This window comes from Heterodontus francisci, chromosome 37 (assembly GCF_036365525.1).
Source record: "Heterodontus francisci isolate sHetFra1 chromosome 37, sHetFra1.hap1, whole genome shotgun sequence".
Classification (NCBI taxonomy): domain Eukaryota; kingdom Metazoa; phylum Chordata; class Chondrichthyes; order Heterodontiformes; family Heterodontidae; genus Heterodontus; species Heterodontus francisci.
This window is the reverse complement of record NC_090407.1, coordinates 17,822,592-17,841,095: the sequence shown is the minus strand read 5'-3', so window position 1 is coordinate 17,841,095 and position 18,504 is coordinate 17,822,592. Positions and strand designations below refer to the sequence as shown.

The 18,504-nt window shown below is 43.4% G+C and overlaps 1 protein-coding gene across 6 annotated transcripts in view; it reads left to right on the top strand.

The window, feature by feature from the left end:
* Positions 1–18,504, top strand: part of LOC137352094 (calmodulin-binding transcription activator 1-like) — a 1,221,793-nt gene that overhangs the window by 741,354 nt on the left and 461,935 nt on the right. The window lies entirely within an intron of this gene.

Below are 18,504 nucleotides of genomic sequence, written 5' to 3'. Positions count from 1 at the left end.
GGAGGATTTCCACTGAAATATCCCACCTCTTTCTTTATGTTGCCCTGCAGTCAGATGCCAACCATGATACTACCCGAATGCCTGATACTTACCCACCTTGTGACAGGAGTCCCAGAGCGCCAGCCACATGTGTGTGATTCCCAGAGAGTCAGGCACTTGTTAACTGCACTGGACCACAATGCTCCCATTTTCACTGCAGGGCTACATTTGCAAGCATTCAAACCTCAGAGATTTGAAATTGCTCATCTAAGTTGAACAGAACTCGCGTAATAAAGGGGAGTAATAACCTCTTTGAGGTGCCTAGGAGAGAACTGCGATCAGCCAGGTTTGGCACGCTAACCATGTTGACTCAGGTGACATAATCACACTTTATCAGGTGCTACAGACTGTTGCAACAACACTTTTTATAATACTTGCCTTAATTAGTATTCAGAGTAAGATAAAGGTGGGGGCTGTGAAAGTGTGCAACGTGCTCTGAAACAGGTGAGGGGAGATTTCCTGCATGGATGCCGAAAAGTGTAGCATACTTCAGATATGCTGTATCTCTGAGGGAGAAGATCCTTCCAGATTGCTAAGCACCCTTGGCTTAGCACCACTACAGACCACAGTAAGGAAGGCCATTGTGCCTGTCAAGAGATATTATACCAATAAACCTACTTATTAAGGGTAACAAACTATACAAAAATAAAGTCTCTTCGGTACCATGTGCTATAAGGGCCAACAGAACACTACCACTGATGGCTGCGTTTTTGAGAAACCTAGGAGTAGGGTCAAGGATCGTAGTGCAAGATACCATCAAGGTTACAGATTGTAGAAGGGGATGAGATTAATCGAGAAGAAAATAAGTGACACCAAACTTGGATTTTAAGAACCTGTAGGTTACAGGAGCAAGGGAAAGCAGAGGGAGATGAAGAATTCCACAGCTTAGACGTTATAGGAAGGAATGAGTTCAAGTAGGGAACAGTGTGAATATTTGAACTTAGTGAGGAAGAGTTCAGAGCTTAAGAGGAAGAAGAAAGGAAAACTCCGAGGAGTACTGACTGTCGTAGCATTAGTAAAATATATAAAGGTATAGAAGGTTGCAATGGAGAGAGACTTGTTGGGGACTAGAGGTGAGAGAATGATCACCTCATTTTGTATCCTGTTTAGGAGTGAGAAAATAGGCAGAGGCTTCCCCAATAGAATCATAAAATCTTACTGCACAAAAGGAGGCCATTCGGCCCATCGTATCTCTGCCAGCTCTTTAAAAGAGTATTCCCCAGAGCCCTGCAAATGTTTCCTTTTCATAATGTATCGAATTCAGTTTTGAAATTTATTGCTGAAACTGCTTCCACCACCCATACAGATAGTGCCTAACAACTCGCTGACACAAAATAACTTCTGCCAATTACTGTAAATATGTGTCCTCTGGTTACTGACTCCCCTGTCAGTGGAAACAGTTTCTCCTTAACTTTATCAAAATCTTTCATAATTTTGAACACCTCAATGAAATCTACACTTAACCTTCTCTGCTGTAAGGAGGAATAAAGGAACAATAGTCTGTTCTTGGGCAAACTTAATACTCACCAGCCAGTCTGATGCTCCAACATATGCAATGACTTGGTAAATGCAGACATGTTTTCCCAGAAGGTTCCTTGGACAAATCCTCCATGTAACTTATTATTGACAATGATGATTGAGTCACTCAAGGAGAAACAGGAATGAGAAAATCCATGCTGGTTATTTTGCACTGATTGTTGCAGGGTTGCTGGATGACTGATAACAGGGAATCCTGAATGTCTGATAACAAGCCTGACAGCCATTGATAACAATTTCTATGACCTTTTCTCTGCTTATCTGGTATTTTGCAAATGCCAGAATGCACGGCTGAAAATAATTCATTGCATATTTTGGAGCATCAGACTGGCTGGTGAGTATTAAACCCAATGGGCAGGGGATCCCTCTGTGCTGGAGAGCGGGCAAGTGAGGCATTACAAGCTGATTGATTGAGAACAAAGGTCTCCCAGTACCTCATTGATGGGGTATTTCTCAAGCACTAAGCATTGGAAACATTCCCCCTTCAGACAGCTCGATTTAACAATAACCATTTAAGTTGGCACTGGGAGGAATTGTTGGCAAAACTCTCACAGCACTACTGACAGAAATACTGGAGCAATAAACCTTTTGCTACATGATACACATAACCCAAGCAAACACCCATCTACAACAACAACTTGCATTTATATAGCACCTTTAATGTAGTAAAACATCCCGAGGCGCTTCCTAGGAATGTAATCAGACAAATTCAGAAGATGCTTGACCCAATATCAAACAAGCTGGTGCTAGCAGTGATTCAGTGGGTAGCACTCTCACTTCTGAGTCAGAAGGTTGTGGATTTATTGACCCACCCCAGAGATTTGAGCACAAAAATCTAAACTGACACTCCAGTGCATACTGAAGGAACGCTGCATTGTCAGAGGTACCGTCTTTTGGATGAGATGTTAAACTGATACCCGTCTGCTCTCTTAGGTGGATGCAAATGGTCCTGTCGCGTTGTTTCAAATGAGAGCAGTGGAGTTCTCCCCGTGTCCTGGACAATTTTTATCCCTCAACCAACATCAGTAAAACAGATTATCTGATCATTATCACATTGCCATTAGTGGGACCTTGCTGCATCCAAATTGGTTGCCATGTTTCTTATATTACAACAGTGAGTACACATCAAAAGTACTTAATTGGCTGGAACGCCCTGATGTTGTAAAATGCACTATAGAATTTCAAATTATTTCTTTCTTTCTTTCAAGCTGTCCCAGGAATTGTGAGCGTACTATATTCTCATTGCCTTTCCAAGTCATAGTTGGCTCCTTGTTGCTTCAGTTTTTTTCTCTTTTTAAGATACCTAGGTGAAGGGCCAGAGCTACAGAGCAGGAATTCAGCAAAACAGGGGGAAAGAGAAGACAAGGTAAATCAGGGAGCAGAGATTAGGTGACACCAAGCCTGCATTTCAAGAGCCTGAAGATTGTAGAAGGAGGAGAAGATTGAGGAAGGTGAGCAGCGCTGTTCTGACTGGGAAGGAATGAGTTGGAGTAAGAGATGGTGTTCAACACAACAAGGCTGCAGCAAGGAATGAGTTAGTGTATTGGCAGTGTAAGAGGAACAAGAGGGGGGAAGCTTAGTAGAGAAATGATTGCGATAGCATTGGTAAAATAGGGAGGTGTGGTGATGTAATTGTGGACACCAACTTTCTGCACAGGAAACAGTAAAAATATATGAGTGAATGAGACAAATGGACTGTGTCCAGCTTTGGCACGGTAGTGTTTGGGCAAGAGTATCTGCCAATTACTGTCCAGGGCCCACATGTAAGGAGAGTGAAACTCAAACTCCTTTTGCAAGCAGCGTGGGACCACTGAGCCTCACATTTTGGTTGTGCAGCTTGCCCAAGTTAAGCAAGGCTGTTCAAACCTTGTTGTTGGCCACTGGAGTGTGGAAAACTGTGATGGGTCATATAGCATTCACAGCATGATGTGTATTTACCTCAGCAACATACATCTTCTGCCATGTTGCACGTCCTCCTGGATTTGTTTGGGTTCATGGCCTCAGTGTCCCAAATCAAGTGAACACTCGTTTGTTGTTCAGCCATGGGTCTGTTCCCAGTGGCCACCTTCTGAAGCCTGTTCTCTGTCAGAGTTTAGAGAAGGATGAAAATAAACAAGAGATGCCAGTCAGAGAACAGAAGGCAGCTTTACGGATATTCAAACAGATTCTGAAAGTGTGCTTGTGTTGCTCATTGAGACTGACAGTTGAGCTGAATGGAATTGCTGATCAGGCTGTACAGTAGGGAACACTGATATCTCTGGAATAGCAGATGACTGTCCTCCAAAGTTTGGCCAGAAATATCCCTCTGAAATCTTTATGGCTTCCAGGCAAGAATTTTGTTATGTTTCATTGATTTCTGCCATTTTACCTGCTTTGCCATTTCCTCATACCATTTCTGACAGAAAACCCTCTCTCCCTTGGTGTCATTCTATAAACTGACCAGAGCGATCAGAGGATAGAGGAGTATTCTGACTGAGATAGGGAGTTCATGGCTTAGCGAGATTTCTGCATCTCTGTCGCTGAGGTCCAGGTTCCAGAGGTACTGGTTTGGCCTCCAGTAGCTCACTCAATTCTCCAAACCTGAGCCCACAAAGCAAATGTTGGCAACGTTTAATCAACCGTGGTGATGGGGAAGGGGTTGGGGGATGCGGGCAGCATAACTGAACCGGATTCTATCCTCACCTGATGTCTGCACATGTGCAATGTTTTCACTTTTAGGCGAATCCAAAACTAAGGGCCAAAATACAAAATAGTTACTAACAAATCCAATAGGGAAATAAGGCAAAATTTCTATACTTAAGAGAGTGTTAGAGTGTGGGACTCACTACAACAGAAAATGACTGAGACAAATAGCTTAGATGCTTTCAAAAGGAAACTAGGCAAGGACATGAGAGAAGAGGGAATAGAAAGATATGCTGAAAGGTTGAGATGAGGCAAATGGATGAAGGAGACTTGTGTGGAGTATAAACACCAGCAAAAAGCCTGTTCCTGTGCTGTATATATTCTATATAGGAGTGCTGGTCCATGGGCACTGAGGCCAGTTGCAGCAACCCAGCTGTCGCCTTGCTTTAGATCAGGTGATTGAACACTGACCAACAATCAAATCTGGCACCGCGTTGGATAAATATACTGTCCAGTGTGACACTGAGTTACACAGACCAGAAAGGTGCCAATTTTAGTCACAGATTGAACTTTGTCAGCCTTAGCTCAGTTGGTAGCATGTTTGCTTCTAAATCAGAAGATTGTGCGTCAAGTTTGACGTCAGTGACTTGAGCACAGAATCCAAGCTGACACTCCCAGTGTAGTACTCCCTCAGTACTGCACTGTCCCAGGTGCCATCTTTAGGATGAAATATTAAGCTGAGACCCTGCCTGCCTTCTGAGGTGGACATAAAAGATTCCATGGCACTATTTCGAAGAAGAACAGGGAAGTTCTCTCTGGTATAAATAATAGTTCTCTCTGGTGTTTTGGCCAAATTTATCCCTCAACCAGAATCAGTAAGAAAACAGATTGTAATATACAAAACACTGGGAATAAATTGTCTTTTTAAAATATTGGCCCAACAATTGCTGTCCCATATCAATGAACGAATCAATTCAGAAAGAAATTCAGGAGAAACTTATGATTAAATTGTGTTCTGCTGTTGATTGGAGGATGGTCTCATCAGTCTCTCTCCAAGGCCATTGTGTGTCATCTCCAGGTTTGCCTGTGTCTCAAACCTTTTACAAATCATGGCCCATGTCAGTTGGGGTGCAGGCAGTGAGGGGTTTGAAAGGGAGATTCTGGTTTAAGAGGGATGGTCTCAATTCTTCAGTGCAGTGTTTAGGGAGTTCAGGTACAACATGAATCAGAAGCAGACTAAAGCTCCTCCTATGCATGCAGAGTCTGTCTTCATGGACACCTTTTTTAATTTTCCCAATCTTTCTAACTATTTATATGTAATATGAAGGTACAATGGAGATAGCCTTTAAATATTTTAATACAAAAAGCAACATTGAAAGAAAATTATTTCAATTTAATGATGGTTCATTGCCAAATAAATGGTGTGTATTAGGGTATACGGAGGGTATAAGAAAACTTAGTACTATAGTCTGCCCATGTTGCTATGGGTTACATGCATTGGTAAAGTTCCCTTTGTGCTGTGAAGTATTTCCAGGTCAGGTACAACAGGAATTAGATGTAGAGTTTTGCACTGTCCTATAGAGCTCTTCTTGAGTTGGACATAGTATCATACGTAGATACACAGTAAAAATCCCTCAACATTATCTCATCGAGCACTTAATATGGGTTAGTCGCAGAGCAGATGTAGGGTACTCGGATTTATTCCCTGGAGTTTAGAAGGTTAAGAGGTGATTTGATCGAAGTTTTCAGGATATTAAGGGGAACTAATAAGGTAGATAGAGAAAAACTAATTCTGCTGGTTGGGGAATTTAGGACCAGAGGACATAGCTTGAAAACTAGGACCATGTTTTCAGGAGTGAAGTTAGCCAACACATCTAGACACAAAGGGTGGTAGAAGTTTGGAACTTCCTTTGGCAAACAGCGGTTGATGCTTGGTCAATTGTTAATTTCAAATCTGAGATTGATAGATTTTTGTTAACCAAAGGTATTAAGGGATATAGGTCACAGATCAGCCATGATCTCATTGAATGGCGGAGGGGTAACAAGAAGTAACAGGGAAGAAAGGTGAGGGTAATGCAGTTAATGTGGTCTACATGGATTTTAGCAAGGCTTTTGACAAGGTCCCACATGACAGACTAGTTAAAAAATAAAATCCCATGCAATCCAGGGAAATGCAGCAAGGTGGAGACAAGATTGGCTCAGTGGCAGGAAACAAAGACTGTTGTTTTAGCGACTGGAGAGCTGTTTCCGGGGAGTGGTGTTCCGCAGGGATCAGTACTGGGTCCCCTGCTTTTTGTGGTATATATTAATGATTTGGATGTAAATGTAGGGGGTATGATCAAGATGTTTGCAGACGACACAAAGATTGGCCATATGGTAGATAGCGAGGAGGATAGCTGTAGGCTGCAGGAAGATATTGATGGTGTGGGCAGAAAAGTGGCAAATGGAATTTGATGTGGAGAAGTGTGAGGTGCTGCATTTGGGGAGGTCAAACAAGGCAAAGGAATACAAGATTAAAGTGAAAGTACTGAGAATTGTAGAGGAAGTGAGGGACCTTGGAGTGAATGTCCACAGATCCCTGAAGGTAGCAGGACAGGTCAATAAGGTGGTTAAGCAGGTATATGGAATCCTTTCCTTAATTAGACGAGGTATAGAATATAAGAGCAAGTAGGTTATGCTGGAACTGTATAACTCATTGGTTAGGCCACAACTTGAGTACTGTGTGCAGTTCTGGTCACCTCATTATAGAAAGGATGTAATTGCACTAGAGAGGGTACAGAGGAGATTTATGAGGATGTTGCCAGGACTGGAAAAATGCACCTATGAGGAAAGATTGGATAGGCTGGGGTTGTTCTCCTTGGAACAGAGACGGTGGAGGGGAGATCTGATTGAAATATACAAAATTTTGAGGGGCCTGGATAGAGTGGAGGTGAAGGGTCTATTCACTTTAGCAGAGAGGTCAGTAACGAGGGGGAATAGATTTAAAGTGATTGGTAGAAAAATTAGAGGGGAGATGAGGAAAAACCTTTTCCCCCAGAGGGTGGTGGGGGTCTGGAACTCACTGCCTGAAAGGGTAGTTGAGGCAGAAACCCTCAACTCATTTAAAAGGAGTCTGGATATGCACCTCAAATGCCGTCAGCTGCAGGGCTACGGATCAAATGCTGGAAGGTGGGATTAGAATAGGTAGATCGATTTTAGGCCAGCACAGACACGATGGACCAAGTGGCTTCTTTCTGTGCCTTAAACTTTCTATGATTCTAACAGGTTCGAGGGGCTAAATGGCCTACTCCTGTCCTATATTCCTATTTCCCTATCTCCTCCACTGTCTTGTTGCGCTGCTCCAGGTTAGTCGTAGCTTAGCCAAATCCTCTGCACTGCCCCAAAGTTGTATCTTAGCTCCAACTTTAAAAGAGTGCCCTTGCTGCAATGGTGTGGCACTTTTCTGCAATCCCATGGCCATTCTGGACAAGACTGACAACTTAGTGCTGAATTTTGGGCAGAGCTACAGTTCCTGGAAGTAGCTGATCCTGGATTTCCAAGTCTACACAAAGACATTCTCTCCTGCCCCCAACTTCACAAACATACCCAATCCACCTCCAGCTTTGAACAGAAACGAAATCCAACAGTAGCTTTCTTCCATTTTACTGAGCTGCTTAATCCCCACTGTGTGGGAAGACCTTTACTGTGTCAGTACTCTGTGAGATCCTTTTCTGTGTATCTGAAAAGCAGGTACACAAATCACTGAAAATAGCGATGTAGGTTCATAAGGCCATAATAAAACACAAACCTAGCACTGGGGTTAATTTCTAGAGGGATAGAATTGGAAAGCCGAGAAGTTGCGTTAAACTTGCATAGAACCTTCATTAGACCATTAGACTGGAGTACAGTGCACTGTTCTGGTCTGTATTTTATAAAAAGACATAGAGGCTCTGAAGAAGGTGCAAAAAATTTAAGCAAATGATACCAGAACTGAGAGGTTATACCTATCCAGAAAGATTGAACAGGCTGGGGCTCTTCTCTAGAAAAGAGAAGATTAAGGTGTTGCAGTCAAACCAGGAAGGGGTCTCGGGCTCCCCTTTCGCCCCTTCTCTGTTTTGACTGCAACAGGGTTTATTCTTTTAACACAGTGATTTAACTTACCACCTCAGTGAGCACTTGCTCCTGTTCCTCTAATTATAATTGTAAATGAACCAATCAGAAAGGTTTTCTTGAGTTTAAACAAAAAAGATAGAAGTTTATCAACCTTATCACTCTAAATGGGTTGAAATTACTAAAATATGTGACACATCCACACTCACATTCATACAAGAGACACACACACACTCAAACACATAGATACAGAGGGGAAAAGGCAGAGTTGGGAGGTTGGAGTAGAGTCCTTAATAAAAATGGAATTTAAATATGGAAGTGTAGTCCCAGTGTCTTTAGGTGAAATTGAAGTCTTGAAGTCCTTGCTGGGCCATGTGCACAATTCGGGCTTGTTTCTCTGGTTCCGGAAGACCAAAGAGAGGCATTATCCTTCCTCCTTGTTGAAGACTGTGAGGATCTGTAGATTTGAGGCTTCGCTGCAGTGAAGGCTCCCCGGGACTTCGCTGGAGAAGGAGACAGGAGAGAGAGATGTTCCTTCCTTGGAGTTCAATTACTGTCTGCTTTCAGAGGCACAATTTACAAACTCTCAGAGTCACATAGGCAGTCATGTCATGTGATCACCTCTTTGTTTGAAACAGAAGTTTCTGGAATGATCTTTGAAATTCAAGGTTGTTCAGACATACATGGTGGGGGAGGGGGAACTTGGCTCTTTCAAAGTCAATGGATGTCGATGGCGTTTGACAACCAACATTGACAAAACCATTCTAGGTGATTGAAACAGAGCGCATCCCTATTGGTCTAGCTGGACTGGGTAATCACTTCTGTCTCCCAGCCGGCCTTTGGCTTCTCATAGACAAATTGTGCATGGCCATCTTTAGCTGCTCTGTTCTGCTTTTTAAAAGTTATTTGTAATTATGTCAAATAAAAAAAGTCTCAGGCAGAGTTCCATACAACAAAATTAATATTTTCCATTTGGCATGTGGGTTTTCTATCACAAAGGGGTAAACTGATAGTGGTCTTTACATCATGAAAGGGTTTGATAGGATAGGCATAGAGAAAATGTATCTAATTGTGGGCGAGACCAGAATTAGGGTCCTTAAACATAAGATAATCACTAATAAATCCAATTGAGCCCCAGTACACAGACACCAAGTGTCACTACATGCTGAGCTGCTATCTGTCCTTGGTGTTGCGAAGGATGGGTCTGGTCACATGGCTGTGGAATGCTCCATCCAGTTGGACCATGCCATGCCACTTATTCTTCATGAAAAAGTTTGTGCAGAAAAACACTTTTGACCACCAATCCATCAGGCAGTGGTCTGCACGGAATGTCCTCAAGCTCCTACGGGAAAAGAAGATGGTGGATCCTCTCGGATCGTTCCCCGAGCAGACTGCCAAAGCCATTTGGCAGAATGCCTCATCACCAGAGCTTTCAAATGAACACCAAGACGTGGTGGTGAGAAGGGTCCTCCCCGTCAGATACTTCCTGCACGCCCGGAATCTCACCGCCTCTGCACGCTGCCTTCGAGGTGTCTGTGGTGGGGAAGAGACAGTTTCCCACCTCCTTCTGGAATGTGCCTTTGCAAAGCAGGTGTGGAAAGAGATGCAGTGGTTTTTGTCGAGGTTCATCCCAAGCAGCTCTGTAACACAGGAGTCTGTGCTCTAAGGGCTGTTCCAAGGGATGCACACTGAAATAAACATCAACTGCTGCTGGAAGACCATCAATTCAGTGAAAGACCTCTTTGGTCTGCCCAAAACTTGCTGGTCTTCCATTGCAAAGAGTTGTCCACGACCGAGCGTTGCAGACTGGCACATTCCAAGGACCAGGACTATGTGCTGAGGGATGCACTAATGCTTGGGGCAGCCACTGCAAAGGCTCAATGGTGAAAGGCCACTGTGTAAAGTCCCCCCGCCATAGTGAACCGAGGGGCTGGAACCTGTGTAAAACCCCTTGGCCTGTATACACCAAAATATCGTTTTGCTGTAAAATGTACATTGCATGTAAAATTGAATGGAAGGGTTGTGAGGCAACTCACTCCTGTGTTGAAGAAATCCGATTTCCTTTGCACTTTCTGGAATGGCAACTTGGTACTGTTTTGTAATGTATTTTTTTTTACAGATTATTATGAATATAGTATATTTTTGGAAAAAAACTAATAAATCCAATAGAGAATTCTGGAGAAAATTCTTCACCCAGAGAGTGGTTAGAAAGTAGTCGTACATGGAGTAATTTAGGTGAATAGGGTAGATGTATTTCAGGAGAAACTAGATAGCACATGAGGGAGAAAGGAATAGAAGGATATGTTGATTGGATTTGATGAAGAAGGGTGGGAAGAAGCTCATGTGGAACATAATCACCAACACGAACCAGTTGGGCTGAGTGGCCTGAATCTGTGCTGTAGATACTTTGTAGTACTTGGTAGGCTACCTGTTCAATCTGGCTCAACCTAAGGAACATCGCCAAGCTACCTTGAACCCCAAACTATTGTACTGTCCTATAAGTAACTTCACAAAATGTGTTTGTAACTCTTTTAAAAAAAAAAGAAATGGAACAACATTCATGGCTGAAGCCAAATTCACATTCCTCTTTGTAATGGAGTTGTAACAATTAATAGAATTATTGTGATTAATTAATCACATCTTTATGTTTAATCTTTTAATCCAGCTAGGGCCATGATTCATGAAAGGCAAACAAGGAAACAAGTCTAGGTCTTGTAAATTGCAATTAGGAGCGGTTTGGACTTGTGTCTATTAGGGAAGCAAAGATGGATTTTACGGGTTAATTGGAGGTGACAGATGCATTAATTTGCCGAGTCACCCTGAGTGGACACTTAACCCAAAGTCATGAAAACACATCATGCTATTGTACTTCCCAACCAGCTCCAATTGCAGACATCTGGTTTTAAAACCATCAGAATCTTCAATTGTCAAGCCCTGTATTTTTGGGGGGAATGGCTCAGGTATTTTAGATTGAAATAGCTTACGACACCATGTACTGCCCTGACTTCAACCCATGTTTCCCAGTGCTTCATTATTGTGGAATCCCTTTTTTTTTGTTCATTCATGGGTTTGTGGACATTGTTGTCGAGGCCAGCATTTGTTGCCCATCTCTAATTGCCCTTGAGTAGGTGCTGGTGAGCTGCCTTATTGAACTGCTACAGTGTATGTGGCATAGGTACACCCACAGTGCTGTTAGGTAGGGAATTCCAGGATTTTTACCCAATGACGATGAAGGAACGCAAATATATTTCCAAGTCAGGATGGTGTGTGACTTGGGATGGGGGGGTTGGGTGATATTGCTGACTAGGTGTTCCCATTCACATTCTGCCCTCAGGCATCCTTTTAAAAACCCAAACTTGATGTCATCCATAGAATGCTTTTAATTTATCGATCTGTTCCCAGGCTTCTCTTAGCGGCACTTTGATAACTGAGAGATAGCTGTGTGTGCCCAGCTATCATCCTTCACAACATTTAACATTCGGAGGGAAATTGAAAAACTTGTTGAGATTAATCAAAAGGAGACAGGCTTATTGGACTTAAGAGCCTTTTCCTCTTCCTACCAATTGTCCATTGGTGATTCAACGGAGTGCAGTTCACCTTTAAGTATAGTTTTGCTGCAGTTACTGATTGACAGATTCACAAACTGTAAACAAAAGGGACTAACATATTTCAGACTGGGAACTGAATCACAAAAAAATAACAAACTTGTCTCTTGCCTTATGGATGAACAATTCAGGAGGTTTTGCTATCTGCTTGTTTGACTGGGACCCATAAGTTAGATTAATAGCAAGTTGGTCTATGCGTAGTGTTGACTGTATATAACAGTCAGAGGATAAGCAATCAACTGCAGCACCGATATGTTTCTAGAAATTGGATAGCCTTGAGGCTCACTTTGGTGTGAGACTATGTATGGGCGGCACAGTGGCGCAGTGATTAGCACCGCAGCCTCACAGCTCCAGCGACCCGGGTTCAATTCTGGGTACTGCCTGTGCGGAGTTTGCTAGTTCTCCCTGTGTCTGCGTGGGTTTCCTCCGGGTGCTCCGGTTTCCTCCCACATGCCAAAGACTTGCAGGTTGATAGGTAAATTGGCCATTATAAATTGCCCCTAGTATAGGTAGATGGTAGGGAAATATAGGGACAGGTGGGGATGTGGTAGGAATATGGAATTAGTGTAGGATTAGTATAAATGGGTGGTTGATGGTCGGCACAGACTCGGTGGGCCGAAGGGCCTGTTTCAGTGCTGTATCTCTAAACTAAACTAAACTAAACTTGTTTGGGAAGCTCCGAGAGTCCAAGGCAATAATGATTCGTTAAATTATGAAGAGCAGAGCTTCAGAGTTATGTAACATGGGCAACGACAACAACTTGCATTTATATAGTGCCTTTAATGTAGTAAAATGTCCCAAGGCACCTCACAGGAGCAATTATCAAACAAAATTTGACACTGAGCTACATAAGGAAGTATTAGGACAGATGACCAAAAGCTTGGTCACAAGAGGCAAGTTTTCAGGAGCATCTTAAAAGAGGAGAGTCAGAGGTAAAAAGACATTGAGGTTTACGGTGGAATTCCAGAGCTTAGGGCCTAAGCAGCCGAAGGCATGGCCACCAATGATGGAGCTAAGGAAGTCAGTGATGTGCAAGAGGCCAGAATTGGAGGAATGCAGAGTTCTCAGAGAGTTGAAGGACTGGAGGAGGTTATACAGATAGAGAGGGGAGAGGCCAGGGAGAGATTTGAATATGAGGTTGAGAATTTTAAATGTGAAATATTGCTGGACCAAGAGTTAATATAGGCCAGTGAGCACAGGGGTGATGAGTGAATGGGACGTGGTGCGAGTCAGGATATGAACAGTAGAGTTTTGGAGGATCCCAAGTTTACAGACCATCCATGAGATTAGCACAGGGCCCCATTTAAAACAAAAATGAAATCCAAAGCATTTTTTGTGAAGTGGGAGATGGGCCAGGCGAAGATTAGAATAGTCAAGTCTAGAGGCAACAAAAGCATGGTTGAGGGCTTCAGCAGCTGATGAGCTGAGGCAGAGACAGAAACAGGCAATGTTACAGAGATGGAAGTAGGTGGCTTAGTGAAGGAGTGGATATGGGGTTGGAAGCTCAGCTTAGGGTCAAGTAGGACACCAAAGTTGCGAGTCGTCTGGTTCAGACTCAGACAGTGGCCAGGGACTGGGACAACAGGAAAACTAGCCTGAAACCCTAATTACAATCATGGATTAGGCCCAAACTTTCAAGGTTTAAATATAACTTGAGGGTTAACAGCAGCTTCTGTAACCTTAGAAAGTACCAATGTCAGGGCATTAGGGTGGCAAATAGCAGAATAAGAGGGAGCATCTTTATTAAGGACATGGTGAACATGAGTAAATTTCCAAAGAGAAGGTAAGGTGAGCTGGGAGAAAGCGAGATTGAAGAGACAAGCCTTTGTTCAGTGATGCACATTTTCAGCGCAGTAAGAGGGATTCCATAAAGAGAGGTCTGATGGGTCTTTTTCTTATATTTAACATCCAATCTCTCTCCTTACTCCCCTCAGTCCCCTCAATCTTCCATTCCTCCCACAAGCTTTTGAACATAAAGTTGGTGTTATAGGAACAGGGATAGGTCATTCAGCCCCTTGAGCCTGTTCTGTCATTTTATTAGATCATGGCTGATCGATACCATGACTCCATATCCCATGATACCTTTACACAATCACCAGTTCCTTGTTTATTTTGTCTTTCACTCTTTTCAACTTTAGGTGCCCTGCACTATGATGCTTCACCATTGGTATCTAGATTTAAAAAGAAAGTTGGTATAAGCAGGAGTATGCAGGATTCTGATGTTTAATCTGTGATTGCATACTCCAAGTTCAGTTTATATTCTGTTCGGTTCTCTTTTGAATGTTCTAAGTCCACATTCACTGCAAAAGTAAGTTCTTTGATCGTGATCAAACCCAATTTTTCTCTCAGCCTAGTTTATCTCAACAAAGATGGTGGAACGACACTGAGGTGAGTTGTAGAACCCCTTTCACCATCTCAGATGAGACCTGCTAACTCAGAACAGTGATCAAACTGGAGATCTTACTGTCTCACTCAGCTTCTTGCTGATTTTTCAATTTGCTTCCTGTAGACTACTCAATGTTTTGACACAATCAGCATCTGACCAATGTGTCTCCTGCTCAGTATTTCTGATTGTCTTGTTGTTCATTGAAGCATTTCTGAGTCAATTTGCTGAACTGCGCTCTGCATGTGTTATTTTCCTCCTCTGATAAGTGATACACAAAGATTGTCCACCCTTCGCTACCTCCCTCGTGTGTGCCCGGTGGTGTCGGGGAGGGGTAGAATGCTATTGCCATAGTCAATCTTGCCCTCACCTGTTGTACAGAAATGTTCACCACTAGTAGGATTCACCGGATAGCAATCAGGAGCGGGAACCAATGCTGATTTATTCCCTTCCTTATTGCCTGGGGCATTGAGGCCAATTGCACAGACTGGGAGTTGGTTGTGAGTAGCTCAGTGACCCCACCAACGGGGCTGTCGAATCCCGACATTTGAGATCATGGGACGTTATTTTAAGAGTAGCACTGATCAGAATATTGCTGCCAATGCATGTCTGAGCTTCAGATTGGAGCAGGCAGCAGCCAAGGTACCCGGCCAACAGCGCGGACTTATAGAATTATCTGTGACAAATGGATCTCCCGTGCCCCGTCAAGCAGGGGCAAGATTTCTGGCTGACATCCAGCGGGGTACTCGGGTCCGATGGGAGTGGAACAACTCCCCCACCTCCGACTCCCCCATCCTCCCCAGTGGGCCCTCCTGGGAGTGGGTTATGAGGCAACTTGACTGTCTACATAGATTCGCTACTGAAGAACGCCCAGAGCCCAATCTGCTGATGTAAAGCAGCAGGAGAAGTGGGTTGTCTCATTATAGCTAGGCATGGATGAGAGAGAAGAAATGGGTCTCCTCAGGATATGCCTAGAGATGGAGTGAATTTCACTCAGGATGCATTCCTAATGTTGGGATTGGGATGAGGCGACGTCTAGTGTTAGAAATATGCGGTTGCAGGTGTGACTGTATGGCACAGAATGGTGATGCGCAGATATGAAGTGTGTAACATCTAAAGAAAATTTGATACATTACTGGGCAATTTCCTGTGGGGTTGCACACGAGGGAGTGAAATCAAAGAGTCGTCTTCAGATGAAGGGAGGTTAGAGGGCAAGGGAATAATCAGGGACACAGATGGAATTTAGTCCCCATTTTAAATACATGCATTCTAACCTTAGTTTTACTTTCCATTATAAATTGCAATATCCACAATTATAGTGGAAATTGCTTATGTAAATGTGTCACACTGTAATGACACTTTCCCACAGTGTGGTAATGAAGCACCCTCACTGGCAGAAGGGTGCAATTACAGTGTGACTAATTTACATGTGAAGTTACCTTTTTAAATATGGGCATAGAAATTTCTAAGGGAAAAAGTTATGGGGAAGCGGGGGTGGCTATTATGTTTTTTACCTATAGCTATAGATAGTAGCAGGGATTGCTGTTGTGAGGCAGGGGTGGTGTTTGGCCTTTAAGGATATCATTATTCCAGTGCCTCTTGTGCTAACCTTACCCACTGCGGTTGCTTTTCACCTGCCTGAATCGTGATCATTGTCCGATCATGCTGATGCATTTTTTGCCTACGTTGTCCCCAAGCTATTCCTACTGTTTCTTCATCAAAGTATTTGCAATGAATAAAAGAATTTTTTTTCCTCTCTCTCAGTCCAGCGATATGAAGTTGCTACAAAAATGTCCTTAGGGGAAAACATACCTCACTGCAAATAGACAACAATGAAGACATTTACTGAGAGAGAATGTTTTACGCTGATTGATATTGTGACAGTTGATAGCAGGGCTGTGAGTCATTTTTTCAGAATAAACTTATTTTAAATTCATACCAGGAACTCACAGCCACAATTTAGTAGCAGATGGGACGATGGGTATAATGAGACAGACTGGGAGGTGGTTAGATGTCAGCGCACTAGGTTCCTGACTCCTATCTGCAGAGAGCAAATAGCTTGATGTGAGGGTCCCTCCGATTTGCAGAAGGGGCAAAACTCTCAGAAGCAAAGACTGATTGTGCTATATTGTGTTTGCCTGCTGTTAGAGTCAAGGGATTTTACTGCTGGCAGTTTCTGCTGTGGTACGAATTTGATTAATGGAGATGACTAGAATTACTGATGTCGTTCAATGACTTTGGTCGACAAGACATAAAGCTAATCCGTTGTTTGACTGGGTTTTTTTAGTGAAAGCAAAGATGTGAAACTCTTGCCAGCAACACATCCAAACCCTCCTGTTCTACCTTCATGTCTGCGCTTGTGGCTTGTTTAGGGTTGCCAACCCTCCAGGATTGCTCCAGAAATCGAAGATTAATCTCCTGGACACTGCTGTGTTATAGTTATATAAATATTGGGTTTGCCAGAAAAATGGCTGTTTGGGTATGCTGGAAAAATGGCTGTTTTGACTATGCAGGGCTGTTGGAGCAGGAGATTATGTGATGAAACCTCCGGGAATAGGTCCAACCAGAGTCGGCATCCCTAGGCTGGTTGGCCTGACTCCCCAATCGGATGTTCCTGATGCAGAGAGTAGCTCACAGAGAGGGCGAATCTGCAATTAGTCCTAGATGGATGGGGCCTAATAGTTTCCTTGAGAGTGATCCTTGCAGGTGCCATCCTGCGCAAGGAGCAGCTGCAGTTGGGGAATCAGCCCCGTTTTGTGGTCTTCGCAAATTTTGGAGCGCCTGTTTCCCCTCATTTTTTGAGAGTGTTGACCCCCTTTCTGGAATCCTATCTCACAGTTGGGGTGTGTTAGGGGGTGGTTGGACCAAGCAGGTGGTGCCTTCACTCCCTCCACGTTGCCCAGGTGGTCATAGAAATATTAAAAAATTTACAGAACAGAAGGAGGCCATTCAGCCCATCATGTCTGTGCCAGCTGGAAAAGAGCCATCCAGTTTAATCTCACCATCCAGCTCTTGGACAATAGCCCTGTAGGTTACGACACTTCAAGTGCATATACAAATACTTTTTAAATGCGATGAGGGTTTCTGCCTCTACCACCCTTTCAGGCAGTGAGTTCCAGACCCACAACACCCTCAGAAAAACTTCTCCTCAATTCCCCTTGAATCCTTCTGCCAATTACTTTAAATCTATACGCCTGGATACTAACCTCGTTGCTAAGGAAAATAGGTCCTTACCATCCTACCTATCTAGGCTCCTCATAATTTTGTACACCCAAATAAATCTTCACTCAACCTTCTCTATTCCAAAGAAAACAACTCCAGCCTATCCAATCTTTCCTCATAGCTAAAATTCTCCATTCCTGGCAACATCTTCATAAATCTCCTCTCTAGTGTGATCACATCCTTCCTGGAATGCAGTGACCAGAACCGTACACAGTGTGCACATATGTGAGCCCAGGTAGTTGAGAGTCAACAAGCTATTCAACCATGAGGACGATCACATCAGAGCTCAGCCTTACCCCTACCTATTGCCTATACAAGCCTACTTTCAATCAGGGATCACTGCAACTCAAAACCGTGGCTGATCTTTTCTTCCTTCCTTAATATGGGGTTAATTGTAACATCTTTATAAACCACCCCTCAAAAATCAACTAACTGAGCACACACTGGGAATTGAACCAGATACTTTCCTGTTCTGTGTTGCACAGCTACATAGAATTAGATCAGGCCTTACAGCACAAAACAGGCCATTCAGCCCAACAGTTTCATGCTGGCGTTTATGCTCCCCACGAGCCTCCTCATCACAACCTATCAGCATATCCTTTTATTCCTTTTTCCCCTCATGTATTTATCTAGCTTCCCCTTAAATGGGCTGAAGGCGACGGGCGAAGAAAACGGTGGCCCACCCACACGGCCGCATGTCGCAGAGCCGCCACGATTCTAAGTGCAGCAGCTCATTTAAATAGCTGGGGTGGGCTGCACTCCCCGATCACGTGGAGGGGGCGGGCTGTCCATTCCCAGCAATGGCACAGCTGCCTGTGCATTTACAGTAGATTTAAAGGGTTGTTAGCCCTACCAGCTAATTTAAATATTTAAAGGTAAAGTGAATTAAAATACATACATTTCTTTTGCCCCTCTCCCACCCCCCAATAACAATTAAATTAATTACTTGCCTTCTCCCCCCAAAAACATTTACTTTTACCATCTGACCTTCGCCCCCACAAACTGCGC